The following is a 20,306-nucleotide window of genomic DNA, read 5'->3' on the forward strand; positions in this document are numbered from 1 at the left end:
GTGTGACACGAAGCATCAAGGAATTCGGGTGGTTCAGTAAAATGTGAAATGTTGTGGTGCAATGAACACGTTGAAAATACCGATTTCATTGTTCTTGGGAAAGCCCGCTTTAGGTTTAGTCTTTTGCCGAAATGGTCTAAATTCCTTCCGGTATACGGAGGCTTTACCTTGTCTGTTGCGACGTGCAAGTTACCAGTCGGTGTTCGAATGCGTGACGTTTTTTCGGAAGAGTCATATGATGGTACAATGGTGGTATATTTTCTCTGAGGTCTCGTTTGGAAAATAGGCTTACTGCGGGAAGACTTCGCGTAACTCTGATGGGCGAGTTGAAAAGCTTTCCGCTGATGAAGTATGGACAGGTCTTCATCGTATTCCTTGAAACGACTGATCATTTCTTCTTTGATCTTTTTCCACGACTCATCGTTCTCGAAGATGTGGGTGAGATAAAACTTGAATGCCTCACCTGAGATGTCGTCAGTGAAGTTTATGATCATCTCCCGTTCCGACCATGATGCAGCGGCGGCGTGGAGCTCAAATAGGTTGAACCAGTCCTGTACGGGTCCGTCGTCCGCTGATCCGGTGTATTTGGGGATGTCGAGGTCAGCCGATTGTTCTGTCATGGTGCCGGTCGTTGTCCTTCTAGGCGATGATTCGGTAGTCAATGTATGGTCAGGGTGCCTTCTGGGGAACTGCGTCGATGATGAGTGACTGATGAAGGGGCAGACAGGTCTCCATCCTGTCGACTCGTGTGTGACGCTATGAAGAATGGGCGACGTGGCCTGGCGCATACCCCATGTTTATTCCGTTCTCTCACTTCTTCCTTCTCTGCCTCTACCAACCATCGCTTCATGCGTCACACACACACACAGATATAATATATATATATATATATATATATATATATATATATATATATATATATATATATATATATATATATATATATATATATATATATATATATATATATATATATATATATATATATATATAGCTGTCTTATGCGACTCGTGATGGTTCTTTTCGGTTCCACCCGAGAATTCGTATAAACATAGTTGTAAACTGTAAAGTGGATGATGGCGCAAAGGAAAGTTACATGTGAGAACAGAAACAAAGAAAATCACCAAAAAACACAGAGAGCTGAATTACGAGAAAGGTCTTAAAATTTAAAATTATAACCGCTATACATCGGTATGGCATCTGCTAGCTAAGCTCAACACGTTCGAGGTGAGCGTTACGACACCTAAATAGGAAATGACGACTCCTGTTCTTAACGCGATAGCGTCTGAGAGCTCTGTTTGCATCATTGTCGGTGTCGAAATGATTGGCTGTGAGCGAAAAGTCATCGTCTTGCCCATAATCGCAAAGTTGAGAAAGATGCAATTGAAGTAAATAATAAATGTTTCTAGGTCAAAGGGAGGACGATAGTTATAGCGCGAAAACAAAACAACGGAGAGACAAAAAGGACACGAAGTACACGTGTCCTTCTTGTCTCTGTGTCGTCTTTTTGTTCTCGCGCTACAACTATTGTCATACCATACCAACTAGCCCAAGCTGCCACACTTCAAAGAGAGGATAGAACACATGCTGTTTGCAGACCAGCACGTTTTCCACCACACATCCCCACGTCTGTTTGTAAATACAGCGAAGATAACTGCTTCTGGTTGGAAATGCAGTAAAAATCAACTTTGGGCTTTAGAAGCACTCACGTATTGTGTACTGGCTTCACGATACATGTAATATCGCAGTAATATTGCATTGTACAAGCGAAGATTGCCATTTGTCGTCAGAACATGGGATTATCATTATGACTTCGTGGTTCAAAGCTGGTCACCCACTACAAAAGGCACACACGTTACTGCACCTATTCTCTTAAGGTCACGTAGTGGGTGCATATATCAAGTTCGAAAAGATTTCATGTACCAAGTGTTTGAAGTGAGTACTAGGGACACCATATGGCTCTCGCGTTCAACTCCTCAAGGCGTAGCTAAGAGTCCTGCAAATTTCGTTATATTGTTAGCTTTTCATGTTTCAGGGTATTCCGTTAGGAACAGTTGAAAAAAAACCGATGTTGCGGTCACGCTTCACTTCTCTTGATTTTATTACCTTAAGGACCCCTTGCTAGGTGTATTACATACGCTAGGGGTAACGCTAGGTTTTGCGTGTAGGGTATTACACGCAAAAATGCAGGACATTTTCTCATGCGGGGAATAAAGGGGCACTACACGTGTTTCCTTCAGTCTACCCAATGGCCGGTCAGCCATTCGACGCAATTTCTTACAAAGATAATTCAATAGCACATTTTCGCGGACGCACGACAAAAACTAATCGCCCATTCTGCTCCGCCACTAGTGTTGACATTACGCCATTAGCAACATTATACGTGCTCGTGTACTCGGACCAAGCGCCTTTTGGTGAACGTTCATCTTAATGCTGTCGTGCAACGTGTCGCTGGCGCTGTCTCTCTCGACACCGGAAATGTTGCCCAGTACGGCCGCTCCCTTAGTACGGTCGTAGGTCACTGTCATCTGCACCCCTACAGCGAATAGTTCACCTGGACGCTCTATCTGTCTTTTGTATTACACCAATTTTCCAGCACGATTCGCATGTACCAGTGGATTACTGAATGCGTTGTGTCGCACTTCTTTACTTTTGCACGACAGCTTTGGTTAGAAAATGATCAGTTACGAAACTTTACGCTGCCAATGTTCAGCCCTTGCTACGTGAGTAGTGTAAGTACAGCTATTCAGTTTCGATTACGTGGTTCAAGCGAAGTATTCGCTTACGCCGCTAATCGTATTCGATTCCTTTGCACAGACAGATTTATGCTTTTCTGAATTCACATTGTTTGTCACTCCGCAGTGGTCGTCTAGTAACTAAGAAACTTGGCTGCGTATACCCGCCGGTTGCGAGATCGAATGCCAGCTGTGTGCGGCTGCTCTTTCAATGGAGGCGAAAATTCTGTAGGCTCATGTGCTTAGATTGGGGTGCACGTGAAAGAACCCCGGGTGGTCTAAATTTTCGGGGCCCTCCACTACGGTGTCTCTCATAACCATATGGTGGTTTTGGGACGTTAAACCTCTCATACCAATCAATCTCATTGTTTCATCTCTAGCAAATCGTCCCGCACCGTGTAACCCGCGTATGCTTTATGCAATTTCTTCAGGCTTGCTATTCCAGTGACGCCACATGGTATTTAAATGCTGCCACTAGCTTTCAGGTGGCCTGACGTCAGCAAAACACTTGCTCTCACGAGATGGTTATCCACACTGCAGCCAAGGATTGCGAGCATTCTGAGGAGTAGCGTGGCATCATCTGTGTCCCTGCGTTTCCGTGAAGTTGAGATCGTCAAGTGCAAATGCTGTGATTATGGTCTCCAGTCAATGAAGTCCGGGAACAGTAGCCAGATTTGTAGCAACAGGAATTCTTTGCTGGCACGAGCGACAAGTGGTCCCAGTGCTTTCTTTTCGAGCACTTCCGCTTCCGGTCAGGCACTTACTGTGGGTTTTTAACGTACTCAGAAAATTTGTTGTGAAAAATAAATTCCTACGAGAGCAATCGTTCTGGTTAAACAATCAAATACATTGCACAAGTTTGCAATTAGCACATGAGTTTTCTTACGGTACGGATATTTTGACTTCCGAAAAATTGGTACAAATAATTGAATGAGTTAATTGAAAGAGCGAGAGGTTTTCTTGTGAACATTTGTGATGATGTCACCCGGTGTACAAGGTATCAACCACGGGCTTCCTTCTGCGTGGGCTCTAAGATCCGTTTCAGCTCTGCCTTGAAACGCAAGAAGACACGAACACCGAGTTCAGAAAGTCGCTACTAGACGCCTAAGTCAAGGATTGGGGTAGCCTCCAATTTTATGGGCGATGCTCCTTAAAGCGGCACCCGTTTGTTCCTCGTAGTCGTAGTAGTAGTGTGTAACCAGTCTTACATTTTGGCATCCAAGGTGGGCACAGTGGGATATTTCTTCTGTGCGTTATTGAACAATAAAAAAATTCGCAGTGTGTGCGTTAACAAAAAGCTGAATTCTCCTGTCTCTCATTCCCCCTTATCTGCCATTGGCATGTACATTGAGCACTACCTGACAAGAAAGGGTTGCTACGTTATACTCGCTGGGCGTAACCTCCTTGGTTTTAGAAAGGTTTAGCGAGCGTTGGGCGGCAGTACCATGAATACAGTGAACTAATATATACCATGAACTCGAGGTGGTTAAAGGTGGGAAGTAGACAAAAAGCGCAAGCCATAAAAAAGTGTGCGTGTGCCTCCTCTCGTTCAGTCCTTGGAATGTCCGCTGGATGGCGGTGCTTCTATATGTGGAATATATGATGAAAAGATGCGAGATGGTGGTACTTGGAGTGTTGAGTAGATGGACGAACGGACACACAGACAGATGCATGGACGGACGCTCAAATGGCTGCACGGACGGACGGACGCATGGACGGACGCAGGAGCGGATGCATGGACGAACGCAAGGACGGGTGCACAGATGGACGGGCGGACGCACGAACAGTCGCAAGCACGGACGGGCGGATGGACGCACTGGTGGCCACACAGACGCACGCATGGACGGACGGAAGCAAGAACGAATTGACGCATGGATGCTTCGCCCCACTCTCCATCATTCACTCCGTGGATATGCTGCCATTTTATTTTTTAACACGGAAGTGTTTATGCCGGCGTCCACCACGATCGCAATGACGTATTTTCGTTCCAGAAATGACATTGAAAAATATACACACAATCAGAATACAAATAAAACAAAGTGCCGTCAACAGATATTGTGCGAGCTTTCTTATATCGATAAACATTGAACTAAGTCTCTAAGAACATGTTTTATTTTCTTGTGATAACGATTCCTGTGATGGATCTACCATGTTTTTTTTTTCATCCAGGACAGCTTTAGAATACAGTTCTTAGCTTAATGTGTGGTTTGCAGGATCTCAGCTTAATCATACGTTCACCGAAATTCAGTACAGTCTGGCTGTATACAAGTGCGTATTCCAATCATTGTAGGGCAACGGCTCTTGCGGTGGTTTTTTCAACACTCGCAAGGGGCGTTCGTAGTTTCAAAAGTGACAATGTGATAAAGCGCACCGTCTGTTCAACGAAATACATGGAAGAGCGCCTCATAGGCTACTGGTACTTATGCGCTTCGGTGCGGAATGAAACTAAAGAGTGCCACTTTCAAGAAGTTAAAACATTGGACACCTCTGGCAAAAGCTGGAAAATATTAATACTTGCAGCACTTCCAAGTGCACTCCGGCGACTCGGTAAATCCAACTTTACTGAATCAGTCACCGTAGCTGACTATCCAGCTTTGTCTTGGTTTCTGCTCAGAGTTGGCAGATGAACAGACCTTTGTGAAACTATTGAAACGTTATGATGTTGCTCAGCTGGTTTCGGGTCAGAGATGGATGCTTAAATTAGGTATCGAACACCTACACTTCATTCTGAACGCCGTGAACAGCATTGACAGCCGGATACTATTATACAAAACGGATAGCTGCTCCTAATTTCACCTAACACTGCGTTCCTAATTTTCCTTACGAACTGGAGGGAATATGCGACACTTGAGCGAATATCGATATCACTCTACCAATGTTTCGACGAATCAACAATGCGGACATAAAGAATAATTACATTCCTTGCATTCAATAAGGCCTAATTGAGGAACGGGTGTTCGCTTGGGCTTAAATGATCCGGAATAACGACGAATCGCACGGGCGCGTCGCGAGAAGTGATTAGGAACCGGGCTTGGAGTGCGCAACGATTTCCAGCTGTCGGATATAGCGCCGCTCTCATGCGAACCGGAGTCGAGAAGCTAAACGAGAGCCGACGGGTGCGTTTCAGGCTTGGTCGCCCACATTTAACTAGTGGGAGGCTCCCAAGAGACTCTTTACGAGCTTAAACTAGATTTACCTGTGCCCATTTCTCTCTCTCTCTCCCTTTGCATAACGTAAGCTACGTAATCATATATTAGAGCCTTCATATTATGGCGACAAATTTTTTTCGCGAGATTGAACGCCGTTTGCCTACTTCGTTTATAGGCACGTCTGTGCAGACATTCCGGTTATTGAGTAAGGACCCTTCTAAACGGCTTTTCGAAGCCCAGAAAGCTGGCGACTAGAGTTCATTCGCGAAAACAAGTTTATTCGCATATAACTAGCTGTGATTAGCCTCTGAAAACTGTATGAAATCAACTGTATGAAGTTTTCGAGGAGGCATCTTTCTTTTGATCAATGTTTTTCTTTTGATAAGAGAGCAAAGGGAAAAAACATAGCAATAAATATTTGGTAAATCCCACATACCCTGGGGAACCGACGTTAGGCAAAGGATGCGGAGGGAAGGTGGTAGTGTTGTAATTTTTTATTGGGTTACACGTCACAATAATACGCTAAATATTTGTAAAAATGTTGCACGCACCGGCATGTGTTGAACAGTTGGAGATGCTCATATAAGTAGTTGTTTGCACTGGCGCAACGATGCCAACAAGAGCATGACTATGAGCAACACTAGAAGTGATTAGCTGATGCGAAGCGCTGGTTCTCGCGATGATGGTAGCACTGGACACTGCTACATAAATAAAAAATTCAGCGCATGGGACCTAACTGCAATTGATGTTAACCCGACGTGAAGATTGTATCATGGGAGTACCTATGTAATGTATAAAAAATTGAATATCCTGCCTCCCCTTCAAGCACTGCAACCACAATTGACGTTTCACGAACATAATGGTCTACTTCAAAAAAAAAAATTCCGAGACATTTTGTGGCTTTGGGCTACAATACTTCATTACCACGAGGAATGCTTGCGTTCGATTCATGCTAGGACCCTGAGATTTCTTCTTTGCATTCGTCAGGTGAACGCTGCTGATGTCCGCTGTTTTGTAACACGAAAACGTAACTCTCAAACGCAGGATGGTCAGGGTTTAGCTCTCACGTGCACCAAACTTTTTGTGTTTATTAATTTGCAACTATCTCGAATTTCAACTAAAAGACAACGCTGTTTTTTTTTCTATCTCTCTCACAACCAATTCATCGACACCGACACCATAACGTATCCTGAACGAGCACCTTAAACAACACTAACACGTAAGTAGAAGGAGGGGCTGTATTTCGCGAAGCATGCCAGAAAAGGTGCACAATTGCATGACTATGTAGCAGTTGGTGCCCTTGTACTGCCGCAGACAACATTTTTAAAGCATTCCTGTCGTAGATTCAAGTCGCCCACGTCTTTATTTTTAAAGTATTTGTGGCGATGCAAAAATTTGTTTGACCTACATTTGCGACGTTCAAAGCCTGAAACGGATTACGCCTGCTGTTTTTCGGTGCCTAGAAACTCTTGCGTGTGTAATGGAGAGGAACTAGTAGAGCGCTGTAGTTTGTTTTTTCTCTTTCCCGTACCTGTTTTTGTCGCGCTAATATTCGTTTAAGATGGAAGCACACTAACTCGTCCCATTGTCCCTTCTAAACAGGAAGTAGATCAGCGCAAGGGCAGCAGCATCGTGTGCGCAAGAGAGGCACGAGCTATAGCCTACTGTGCTCGTAACTGCGCGTAGTCAGCCAACAGGTCCAGTGCAATAAATCACCTTTATACTTGGTTGGTATTTTTCACGTCACAGAAACGACATTTCGGCGCCTAAAGCATGCTTTTCCAGTGTCAAAAAGTCGACCTTGAATTATAAATGTACTGTTTCGTGGGACTATTGCTGCCGACTGCAGAAGTAAGCATCGTTCCAAGAGTAAACAGCGGATGAAGAAACTGCACGGGGACACTTCATAATGTATCTGAATATTACCAGTTTCCTACACTACAAACTCAGTTCCTACAGCTTACTTCTACATGGGTGTGTTTTTGGGTCTACGCTATCTTATTGGGCTCACTAAATTTCTGTTTACGCAACATTCTCGCTCAGCACTCGTGAGTTGCATCCCAGGAGATTAGGGAGACTAATTTACTCATTTTTTAATAAATAACTGCTGAAGAAACTGTTCATGTTTTGTTTCTATATTCGGTGGCTTCTAACACCGTTTTTGCACTATGAAGCATGATTACTTCCTTGTACTTCTAGAGTGGAGCGAATATGCAGTTACAATACCTTTATTTGAGCACAGACGAAGGCCACTTCTTTGCAACTTGGCGACGTTGGAACCCGATTTGGTGGTCTAGCGGTGCCTGCCGTTACCGAGGTACATATGCGTACCCATACGCACGCCATGCATCCGGCAGCCTAATTTTAGACCTAGATGGAACACTTAAATTATAAAGCGACTTCCCCAATGTTTGCCAGAACACACCAGGATGAGACACGTATGAGAGCTTTCGCCGACAAGTTAGTCGTAAGGTCTTCAACCTGCACATTCCATGGCTGACTGGTGTTTCCGAAACCACGCTGTTATAGACCTCCACAACGTCTTATAGCGCGGCTAATTGGTTTACGTATATTGAGGTGAAACAGTGCTAACAACGGTACAGGCAAAAGAATAAACGGAACGCAGCGCTACAAACTGATTTGATAATCAGTTTAGCAGTCGCTTCGCGCTTTTAGCTACTTCGTGTGTTCCTTCATTGGAGCGGTTTCGCCACAATGTAGGTGAGGCTCTACTTTGGGTGATCACAGCACTATCCTCCACATACAACAATGCCCGGAGCATCGCGTGCGTTCTGAACTGCTCCCTCAAGAGTGTTCGAAATATTTGTACACGGTACAACGTAACCTTTGCGCACGTAACACGAATGCACAAACGGAAGTTCGTTAAGGACCACAGAAGATTACATATCACAAACAGCGATCATTAGTACGATCGTTGAGAAAGTTTTTGCGTCCGATTGAGGGTACATCGAAGAGTACAAATTGAACGTGGAAGTATCATCGTTCCAAGAGTAAACAGCAGAGGATGTAAGCGGAGACACTGTATGACGTATTCGAATATCATCAGATTCGTACAGGACAACGTTTTCCATGTACCCTCATTTTGACGTAAAGAACCCCGTGGTGCTCGTATTCTTGATCGCTGTGAGCGAATGGAAACTGCGCTGGTCCTTGTGATATTTGCGTTTGTGTATTCGTGTTGCGTGTGCGAAACTTTTATTATGCAGCGAACTATGTTTAATTTTTTTCGCAAATTTGTCTCATTTCCATATCCTTGAACAATTCTCTGCAGCTCTCTGAGAGCTCAAATTATGTCGGCAATTCGTCTTCGAACCTCAGACGCTCTCTCTGAATAGCGTCAGGAACCACGAGAAACCTAAAAACGGCACTATAGCACAACCTCGTGTTCTCGCCGCCAGGCTCGCATGACAAAAGATTTTCAGTGATAACCACACATATCTGCACTTGTCCAGAGATATCCTCGAGAGTGATGACATTGCCATCCCGGGAAAAAAACGGTGCCTATAGTCGTATATGAATATTTTATTCACACAAAACGAAGAAAGATGGGAAAAAAAAGCATTTCTCTTAGGGGACATTTCGTTGCTCTCATTTCCCCCTCGAAAGCCCCGCGCGCCAAACAAAGCGCACAATGAACGAGCGACCGCTAATGCACCGCGACAGCCAGCAGGCCATGTGCTCAGTCATGCAATAAAAGAAGACTTAGCACGGCATCCCGCCTGCAGCCCTTCCCTTTTTTAGTAGAGCGCAATTAATTGACGCAAGGCCGGGTCTTTTGTTCGCCGGCAGCAGACTGTGAGCGTGAGCCGGGACCCTCAAACAAAAGGCCCTCCCGCCAGGGCCGTGAAGTATTGGGGCGTTGTTCGTTCAAGTATAAGTACACTTCGCCTCTTTCACAGCCCGCTGCTTGTGAAACCTCGCTTCAATGCCGCTTGGCTTTGTCCTTTTTTTTGTTCTTTTATTTCCCGCTCTATCCTTCTGGCGCTTCTGTCGCTTGCAAAAGACTAGCGGAAGTGCTTCTCTATGCCATGACATGGGTGATTGACGAGGTGCAGTCGGGACGTTGTTTGCTAGAACGTTGGTACGATAACAGAGAGCTCTCTCCTCGGCTCGGCCACACTGCTGAAATGAAGATAACGCAGCGATGACATGAAACGTGTTGTACCGTCGGACTGTGGGCGGCCACTTCATTAAGCGAGAGTGCACTAGCTTCACGCCCCTATTTCAACAGAATTCTCCTAGTTTATTCTTTACTTTCTTCTTTATTGTAACTCTTGCTGCCGTTTCCAGCTATAGCTTTTGCTGTTTTTTTGTTTGTTTACCGGTTCTTGTTTACACAATCCTCGTAATGTAGAATATGTTTCGAAGAGTCACCATATCCCGTAATATTTTTTTAACGTCGTCAGGATTCTTGTAAGTTTTTGTTTGCTTGTTATAGCTACGTTACCATTTGTAGACTGTTGTTCCTACTCTAAGCGTGTTTGTATGTTTATGCGTGAAATACACCTACACTCTTCTGTTAGTGAAATACGCGGAGACGTACATACGTGTCGTTGGGGCCCCGCGCAGGCACAAGTGACACTACCGTCGGTGGTGTTTCGTAACGAGTGAGCAGAGGCGAACGTCGCTCTTTTCATGTTGTCTTTGGACATTTTATTCGGTTTGGCTTTTGGATTCCTCATTACTTTTTGTAGGGTTTTACACGCAAGATTGCTGTGCGTGTACGACGCTTGCAGTCGATGTACTATATTCCCGCATTCCACCACCATCAAAAGGCGGCCGCCTTGTCCGGGAATCCAACCCGCGAACAGGCGTTGTAGAATAGGCCATCGAAATGTTTTTTTTTTTTGTTTTTTTAGTGCGCACCCTTCCCAACACCGAGGAGCTTGGCTTTCTCTAGTACCACAACATCAAGCTCAGCCACTTGATAATATTTTTTTTATTTTTATTGATAAGAAAGTGTCTGTGGAAGCCGTATCTAACCATCCAGTGCTGCCAGAGCGTATAGTATACAAAGAAGAAGATCGATAAAAATTATTTATTTATTCGTTTATGTATTTATTAGTGCTTCAAATGCCCCGTGAGGGGTATTACATGAGGGGTGAGTATAACTATCACATGGTGACATAGTATATCGATGTACTTACGTATTTAGGAGCCTATCGAAATTTTGCAATACTCTTCTAACTCATCCAATAATTACGCATAGCGACCATGTTAGGTAATCTTGTCATTCCTTCATTACCTCTGTGCGCACCAGTCCAGAAACAGAAGTGTTGAACTTTCTAATGCTTCGTGTCTGTGTCAATACAGGGAATTGTCGCTAACACCTATGAGGACCTGCTGACATTTCAATTGATATTTTATATAAAAAATAAACGAAACGTTGCCTCCTCCACAACACAAGAGGGCACTCACAAAAAGACGAAAAAAAAAGAGAGCAACTATTGACGTCAGCTCTGAGCCTCTGACTATCAACTGAATTTTTTTATTCAACAAAGCAACATATATACACACAGCGGAACACCGCATGATATAACATGTGCGTATGAACACTACGCACTGGCGACGGTACCCACGGCTTAAACAAAATCGTCAAAAACCACGTCCGAAGTGCCATCTGAGAGGCTAGTCTCTTTTTCAAGGAGATGAAATGGTTCTCACACATTGCTCTGCATAATTTTTGTTTTGAAAAACTTCGACGATTCCCGGCAAAATATCTTGTTGATGTCTAAAGCCCTTGTACCAACATCTAGAGAACGGCATTTACAATTCCTACAGTGGACAGCCAACTGAGTCAAGCGCTTTGTGATAAAGCACTCTACTAACTTGCCCAAAGTGCTAATTGCGCAACTTCGCTTGTTTACGACTAAGCCCTAACGAGAATTTCTCCTGTCGGATCGCTGCCGTATTTACGCTTCAAACGACATTGAATAAAATCGGAGGCTCCGCAGCCCATCCAACATGGTTTTCTCTGTTACAACCAACTACCACATAAAGTTCGCATACAACACGATGTTCTACTTTTACTCGTGACAGTAAGACAGTAGGCAATCCACCAGAATATGAACAAACTGGTCTATATGTTCAGTCTGTTCATTGTCGACCTTTACTGCAGCACCAGGTGTGGGACTCGAACACGCACGTGTACCAATAATTAACCCGCACTGTTCCGACTAGAACATGGACGCGTACGCTGTTTGACCATCTCCGGCAAGAACTAACAAAGCCAGTCTTCCGCGCGTTTCCGAGGAGCCACTGCTTTCCGGGACATTGGTCGATCGACGAAGAAGTCTTGTCGCCATAGCCAAAAACACCCGAAAAGGCTGGGCACGGAAGCGGACTATACGTCGCCTGGATTCTATGAAATATTAGTCACGGGCGTTCGACGATGGTAAAGGCCAGCGAAGAACGCACAGTTTTCGCGCGCAGTGGTTAACATGGAAAACGCGCGCAGTATCAAGTCGTGAGATTTCGAGTGACTGGTGATACCATTTACTATAAACCACGAATGTGAGTAGTCTAGACTTTCCTCCAGTTACTGCGACACCGCTTTTACGTTTATCGCCCAATGCCTGCAGAGTTGCGATGGCAGTGAGCAAAGTTCAACCGATATTTGCTGAGTGATGTGGCACACCACGCCATGTGAGGAGCGAGTAACAACAAGCATCTTTCCGCTCCCAAGGCCTTGTGTCAACAAACATGAAACACAAGCTTTTTAGAAACATAAGCCTTTTCTTGTAAGCGTGGGCTCTTTTGAAGACCCTTGCTTTGGTGGCATGCTACACGATTCGCGTTTAACTCGTCTACAATTTAAGCTCGGGCCCTCGCGAAGGGCCCGAGCTTAAATTGCTTAAATTAAACCTCAATCCTAAGTAAGCCTGTGGGAACCACGCAGAAAAACCATTTTGTCTTATTATGGTCACCTAACAGTACTAAGAGCCCAGAGCGCTTTCCTTACAAACAAATTTGGTGACGAAACTCAGTACGCTTTAGCGTGACAATGCACGCTGATGGCGTTCTTGGAATAAATTACTGAACGCTAGAGTATATCTATGCAGATACGCACGCAAGCATACACACACGCACAAATTCTGCGTTCGCCTGTGTGTCCTATTAGGTGCTGTGTAAAACAAGTTTCTCCATTCAGGAGCAATATTGCTGGCGGTCATGGGGTCCGAACCTAGATACCTTCTTTCAAAAGCAGAGGGTCTCGTACACTGAGCTCAACACCACTCATTTTCTGATTTTCTTTCACCAGAGCCTGCAAAAGTGAAAATATTTAAATGAATATTTCAACGCAACATTTATTTACATTTTATTTATTTATTTATTTATTTATTTATTTATTTATTTATTTATTTATTTATTTATTTATTTATTCATGAGTACCTTACAGGTCTCTTGTATAGCATTCTGTTAGACGTGGAGGAGAGGCACGGGGTGCGATACAGCATCAAATACTTAACTGACGTAAATATATGTGGTATCGATTAGTACAGTAGCTGCAACCCAACTCACGAAAATGAAAACGGAAAATATTATTTATAAAAAAAGAAATGTGGAGTGCTTACAGGGGTTTTATCAACTTTGGTATAAAAGGAAATAATTAAAAAGCAGCCGTACAACAGAAATGAGAAACTGACTAAACAGCGTTTCTGTAAATAAAGATCCAGGAAGAAAATAAAAACTTGTGAAAAAAACCATATCGGTTACAGTACACAGATGAGTGTGGCATTACCACACATCATAATTCGGAGCATGAATATATTTTCCTTTAAATTATCCAAGAACTTTACCCGGTCTCCCTCTGATGCGAGATAATCAGTAGATAATTTCCCATACGAATCGCCCGTGCAAAAGCCGATAGGTTGAACGCGTCAGTTAACAAAAGGTTATCTGAACCACATCAATGCATAGTGTGTCTAAGGTACTATAAAAATGAAGAGGAGAACAATCTCTATGAAGGCTTTGTTGGTAAATTTCGGGATGATGAAATAAAATACAGGCATGCAATGTAGGATTTTCCTCAAAACACAGGATACTGTGCTGCTGGTTCGCTTGGACTATGAAAAGCAGCCTGTGCTGTTTTCTCGTATTTACCTTTCGAATTCACTACCTATAGTCATGAAAAATTGTCACAATGTAAAAAGTGAAGTGTAAGAAAAGAAACGTTTATTTAAATTCTTTTGCTAACATTTCATCACATCTCCACTCTTGCTTTCTCAGTTATTGTTTTGTTTTATTTCATTCTCACTTCTCATTGCACTATTTAGAAGAGATGTGTAATTTGCTTACTTTCTTTTGTGTTGTTTCGAGTGCTTTGTGCCTTGTAAACTTGGTATTGTTGTTCACTTGTTTTAATATGCATTACAATTTTGCTTCGAGATAGATAATAGTGCACTTGAAGTTGTAAAAGACTATGTATACTTAGGGCAGGTAATAACCGTGGAGCCGAACCACGAGATTGAAGTAACTAGAAGAATAAGAATGGGGTGGAGCACATTTGGCAAGCACTCTCAAATTATGACAGGTAGATTGCCACTATACCTCAAGAGAAAGGTACAAAACAGCTGTATCTTGCCGGTACTTAGCTACGGAGCAGAAACCTCGAGACTTACAAAGAAGGTTCAGCTTAAATTGAGGACGACGCAGCGAGCAATGGAAAGGAAAATGGCAGGTGTAACCTAAAGAGACGAGAAGAGAGCAGAGTGAATCAGGGAACAAACCAGGGTTAAGGATGTCATAGTTGAAATAAAGAAGAGGAAATTGACATGGACCGGGAATGTAGCGCGTAGACAGGATAACCGCTGGTCATTAAGGGTAACTAACTGGATTCCCAGAGAAGGCAAGCGAGTTAGGAGGGAGAGACAGAAAGTTAGATGGACAGATGAGATTAAGAAGTTTATGAGTATAAAATGGCAGCAGCAAGCATGGGACCCACTTGACTGGCGGAACATGGGAGAGGCCTTTGTCCTACAGTGGACGTAGTCAGGCTGATCATGATGATGATGTAATGGTGATGATGTACTGATGATGATGATGACGATGATGAGTATGATGACCTTTTGCTGTACAAAATAAAGGCAAGAAGAAAAGGGTGGAAGCTTTTGCAATGAGAAATTGAAAAACAAAGAAGTGGGTGCTGCAGCCAAAGTTGCGACAAGTGGGCTTGCCTTGTTCAAGGCTGCAACTGATAACCGTGGAAGCAACAATGGTACAAGCAGCTTTGCTGTCTGTGCTATTCTTGCAATTCGTGCTTTTAGGATATAGTTCCTGTTTTATTGTTTCTCGATTCTGTGTATCCTATATGCGTCTAATTTGCTCCTCACTTGCCTGCCCTGTATTCGATCAGTAAAGTATCTCTAGGAGGTTTGCCTGACAGTGTTTACTTCTAGATCCTCTTGCGTAATACTTATCAACCATGTCGCTTGCATTTTTATGGTGTTATAATAAACTTGCAACATCAAACCTTAGGAGTCTATTATGAGTTTGCCTCAGATAACACACAGGCGGAACGCCATTCCATGCTCTATATTTGCTCATATTGCCAAGAAAGCACTATGCATCTGAAAGGCGCAGTGTGGACCTACGTGAATGCTCCATACTCCGGGCTCATACTGGTGGGAATCCCTAGAGCTATGTTGAAAACATTTTAAATGCGAATGCCTTTCTTAGTCGGAGTATGCCAGGCATCTGGCGGTGGTGTCCGCGGCAGCAGGTGTTATTCTCCCGCTCTCAGTCTCTCTCCCATTGCAACAGCTGCCGGCGCGTGCGCTTATCCTCGCCTCTAGCAACCGGAATACGTTGTGCGAGAGAAAGTAGGAGAGGGTAGGTGCAGTGTTTCCCCACTCTTTCTTTCGCCATTTGCTCTCTCTCCTCCCTGTGCCCCACTCTCCCGTCAACTCGCGCCTCACTCTCGACCGTTCGCTGGCTGGGCGCCTCTCAAGAACATTCGGAAATGTGTGCTCGAGATGCCGCTGTGAAACGCCAACGGAGAGCCGAGAACACTGGCGCTGTGTCCCGTTCGCTCGCTTCTCACTCTCGGCCGTTCGCTGGCTGGTCCTCTCTCAAAGCGATGCTAGAAGTCGGTGAAGGCGAATGTCTGACGACAACCGTGCCCTCTCTCGGTGCATGAAATGCATTCACGTTGTCTGGCGATTTTCTTCGGTGAGGTGGGGGCATTTTTTTCAAGACCATAGTCTTCGGATACTTGAACGCAGAAATTTCGATCTCTTGATGTGTCACATGCTTCAGCCACCCGACCAAGGTTTGAGCACTTGCTCAATGCGTGATCATCTTGAACTCGTGGCTGCGTTCATACTTTTTTTTTGAATTTCGATTTCAAAATTTGTTTTATTGTTTTCTTGTACAAGACACAAGAAACAAAAGGACGTTGGGGCTAAAGGCATATAGCCTGACAGAGGACCACACACCCTTGTACACAGTTCGTGCATCAAAAAAAAAATAAAAATAAAAACAGCTTTCGCGGCATCAGACCTTCATAAACAAAAGAAGCAACAGAGAAAAAATAGCTGCCAAAAAATATCATGTTACATTGAATCTGACTTGTGAGCGTTGTCGATCAAAAAGCAAATATTGTGCTTATCTGAGGAGCAACACCAGCTTGTAAGTGTTAGGTAGTGTGTTCGTTTACTAGAAAATGCATAGGTACGTAATTCTAGAGAGCCTAGTGCTTCTCAGGCTGCCCTGAAAATGTGACACTATGCAAGAAAGAAGGCTGGCAAAAAATTTTCGACATTTGCAGCGAAGCAGGCAAATGTGCAGCCAATTTTTTGTTGATAATATTGGTCTTTTCAGCTCAGGACTAATTGTGATCTCACGTAGTAGGACAAATCGTATGAGCCCTTTCACACTTCCGTCCTTCATACCATGGTGCTTGTTAGTAATGCCAGAGTCCTTCAATGCTTTATTAAAGGACTCTAGTATTAAAGGACTCTGGTAATTCGTTTGATTATTCTTATAGCGTTTGTTACCTTTATGTATGAGTTCCTCATGGTTTCCCCGCTTATACACAATTTCTCGATAACTATACCGAGCACATTGAGCTGGTTGACTATAAGGATATTTCACAGATTCATGGTGGGCAATCTGACTTCCCTATGATCCTCGTTTCTCCCGTAACCTCTAGCAGGTCTGCCCCTATGTGCGTGATGGCATAATGGAAGTTCTTTCTTTTTTGCAGAGCATGCGAGACCCGTTCGTCAGAGGTGATTATATCAGTCTCAGTCTGACTTAACCGCAGGTTTTTATTTCGTATTGTGAGCGAGAATGAATTTTCATACCACATACCTCAACACGCGTCTGACGAGACACGTAAGACATTCGCGTTTGAAAGCTGTCTTTGTGGAGCGGCCTGAACTGAAAAGCCGACGTTTAGCACGTCACCGAAATTCCAACTGGGCGAAAATTCGTTGCCAAACGCGGCGCGTACCGAATGTGTTTCGTTTGTCGCAGAATGTTCATAATGTTACGTCGCTTAAGATGCTCACGAAAGAAAGAAGGGAAAGAAATGACGCCGCGTTGATGACGCCCGAAAATGACGCTGCAAGGGAGCAGCTATGTAGAACGCGCGTCTGAATCCGAGCGTGTTATAATGGACGTCATCAAAAGGAGGACCATCTTTGCGACGTCTCTTCTGCTCGCCTGTTCGTCGTCGTGCGCTAATATACTTGGCATTTTTTCTCTTACGCAAGCACCTTTCTGTTTCTGAATTTTTTGGCCACGTTTATCATAATTAAGCCAAACGAAGCGATTACGTATCATCTAGATATGTCCAAGAAGAAATTCCCGAAGAGATTCCAGAGGAAGCCTTACTGCTGAAACTGGTCTGGAAGAGTTAAGTCTGGCGTAATTAGCACTAGGGTGACGTGTTTAAAAAAGAAAACGTTGCGTCTGAAGCTTTTAACACAGTCTCGGGATAAACGCTATTCTGCACAATAAAACATTTGCCGCAAATCTGCGTGTTTCACTGAAAATGTCTTCGAAAGACGACAGTTTTCTGTCTACAGTGAACCTTCACTTCTGTATGCAGGCACTGCGTGACATGTGGATGCCATCTGGCATTAATGTCGGAAAACAGAACCCTGTGTGGAACGAAAAATCACTGGTAGGTGGCAGCACCGTATCGTTTTAGGGAAGCGCAGGAAGCACCCATTTCTCCGTGCAGAGCGTCGCATTGTCAGTACAGCGTAAAAACACTAGGGTCTTTGGAATTACGTATCTATTAATTTTCTACAAATAAATGCACCACCATCAATACATGCATATTGATGTTGCGCCTCAGATGTATGTTATACTAGCTTTCCCATTGACAATGTTCATAAGTATGAGTGCAGCCACGATATCAAAATGGCTGCGTGTTGAGAAAGAGCCTAAACTCCGGACGGTTGGATGAATAATTTCGAGGGACCTTTCTCAGCTTGTCAAAGCGGCTATGTGCCACAGAAATCGCGTTAGCCCCACAACTCATCTCCCATTCACTAAAAATGAAGAAAGTATCTGTAACTAGCTTAGCGATTATGGATTTCTTGTTTGCCGGTAAAATGCCACCTTCAAGCATTATTTTGGGCTACAATACAACCAGTTCCTCTCAATTTTCCTAAGCTCATTGATGTTAGGGAACGACAAGACCTTTCTGACGACCTAGCTAGATGCCACTGTAGCGTTTACACTTTCGTGAAAGAAACGGCTCAACCACTTTAGCAGAGCAGACACTAAGCGATCTACTGACTTCGAAGTACTTTAGAGTTCTTGTAAAATTTCGTAAGGCTCAGAACTGCAATGGTGAAGGCTTCACTGTTGCATCAGCTTTCGCGACAGGAAGTGCGTTAAAATGACACATGAATTCTTTGGGCACCTTTTCTGATGATAAGCGATATTCAAACACCCAAACGTTTTCCTGTCGATACTGAAAGCTCCTCAAAACCCAAAATGTTATTTTAAGCACTGAGTCTGGATTTCCCCGATAAAGGCAGATAGCTAATACTAGTGGCTTAGCAATGGGCTTGTATCGGGTTTTATAACACCACCCGCAACGAGATTTTTCCAGTACGTGTATGTATATACCATAGGCGCGAAGCGCGTCAACAGTGAGTGTGGTCTAAACCTTCCCTTTTCTTATATTTCCAGAATTAATGCAGGTAAAACACGCAATGTCTGCGAATATTCGTAGCGTTTCCAATCATCAGTGACGTTAATGTTATGAAAGCAAAAAGCAAAAGCTACAGAGAGTGCGGCAGCCTCTGTGTAAATCTTTCGTGTCACCGCTGTAGCGATGACATTTATATGAAACTTCGACAGAAATATCCATACACGCTCAGACGACAGCTTCATGCGCTTGACCTAACACATCGAATAAAAATTCAATCTTAGTGCTTTTTTTATGTGTCGATTATCTTCCAGGCTTTTTCTTTCTCGCATACATGCAGATGTAGTGAGACGCTTTTTTATCTCGAAGCTAAGTCTCTCAGCATATTCGCATGCTGAAAGCTTAGAGTAATGATCTTCAGCTCTTGCAGCGCTAAATTAGGACCACCCGCTGATTTGTGAATTTCTTCGTGACCTTCTTAGTGAGTTCATTTAAGGTAAAAAATGTCTATCAGTGAATCAGAGTGAATTTTCATCTGCCATTGGAACGCTACAAAATGAGGACTCTATTCGCGAGAAAAGAATGTGACTGCAATCGTTGGCAAATGTCAGTAAACGGAGCTCACCGAGGTACCAGTATAAGCAGCCCCTGTCAGTCGCTAACAACCCTCACGCATTAAAACATTTTTTAAGGCCAGGATTCTAAGTTATCTTCTAAACAAAGCCCACCTGTGGTAAGCTCTGCTTCGATAGCTTTCTTGCGGCCATCCAACCATGGTAGAATTATTTATTTGAGGCGATATTTAAATGGAATAGCGAAAGTGCAAAGTGTGACTCTACCGCAAGTTGTCATCTGATGCACGCACGCAGGAGAAAGGTACGTTGAATTTTGGGCTATACTAAATTGGAGGTTTATTTAAACGTTCTACGGGGGCTGATCAAGTGTCGTATGTGTAGGGTCGATTCAATAACGCTGAAGACAGTTATTTGTCCAGGCTCTTCCGTCTTTCGTTACTGTTGATTGATTGATATGTGGGGTTTAACGTCCCAAAGCCACCATATGATTATGAGAGACGCCGTAGTGGAGGGCTCCGGAAATTTCGACAAGGTGGGGTTCTTTAACCTATACCCAAATATAAGCACACAGGCCTACATTTCCGCCTCCATCGGAAACGCAGCCGCCGCCGCCGGGATTCGATCCCACGACCTGCGAGTTAGCAGCCGAGTAACTTAGCCAATAGACCACCGCGGCGAGGCTGAGCAAAATGTATCTATTTACTCAACGCGCCTC

General features: G+C 43.8%; 1 protein-coding gene across 2 annotated transcripts in view; it reads left to right on the plus strand.

Moving 5' to 3' along the window:
- LOC119167278 (5-hydroxytryptamine receptor 1) overlaps window positions 1–20,306 on the plus strand; it is a 199,680-nt gene that overhangs the window by 167,907 nt on the left and 11,467 nt on the right. Inside the window, exon 1 of one of the 2 annotated variants that reach the window (XM_075866788.1) lies at window positions 19,584–19,892. The exons of the other annotated variant lie outside the window; for it this stretch is intronic. The gene's annotated coding sequence lies outside the window, so the exon portion shown is untranslated. Of the gene's footprint in view, window positions 1–19,583; window positions 19,893–20,306 lie in introns of those variants that run through there. 2 annotated transcript variants of the gene reach the window in all.

Source organism: Rhipicephalus microplus, chromosome 6 (assembly GCF_043290135.1).
Source record: "Rhipicephalus microplus isolate Deutch F79 chromosome 6, USDA_Rmic, whole genome shotgun sequence".
Classification (NCBI taxonomy): domain Eukaryota; kingdom Metazoa; phylum Arthropoda; class Arachnida; order Ixodida; family Ixodidae; genus Rhipicephalus; species Rhipicephalus microplus.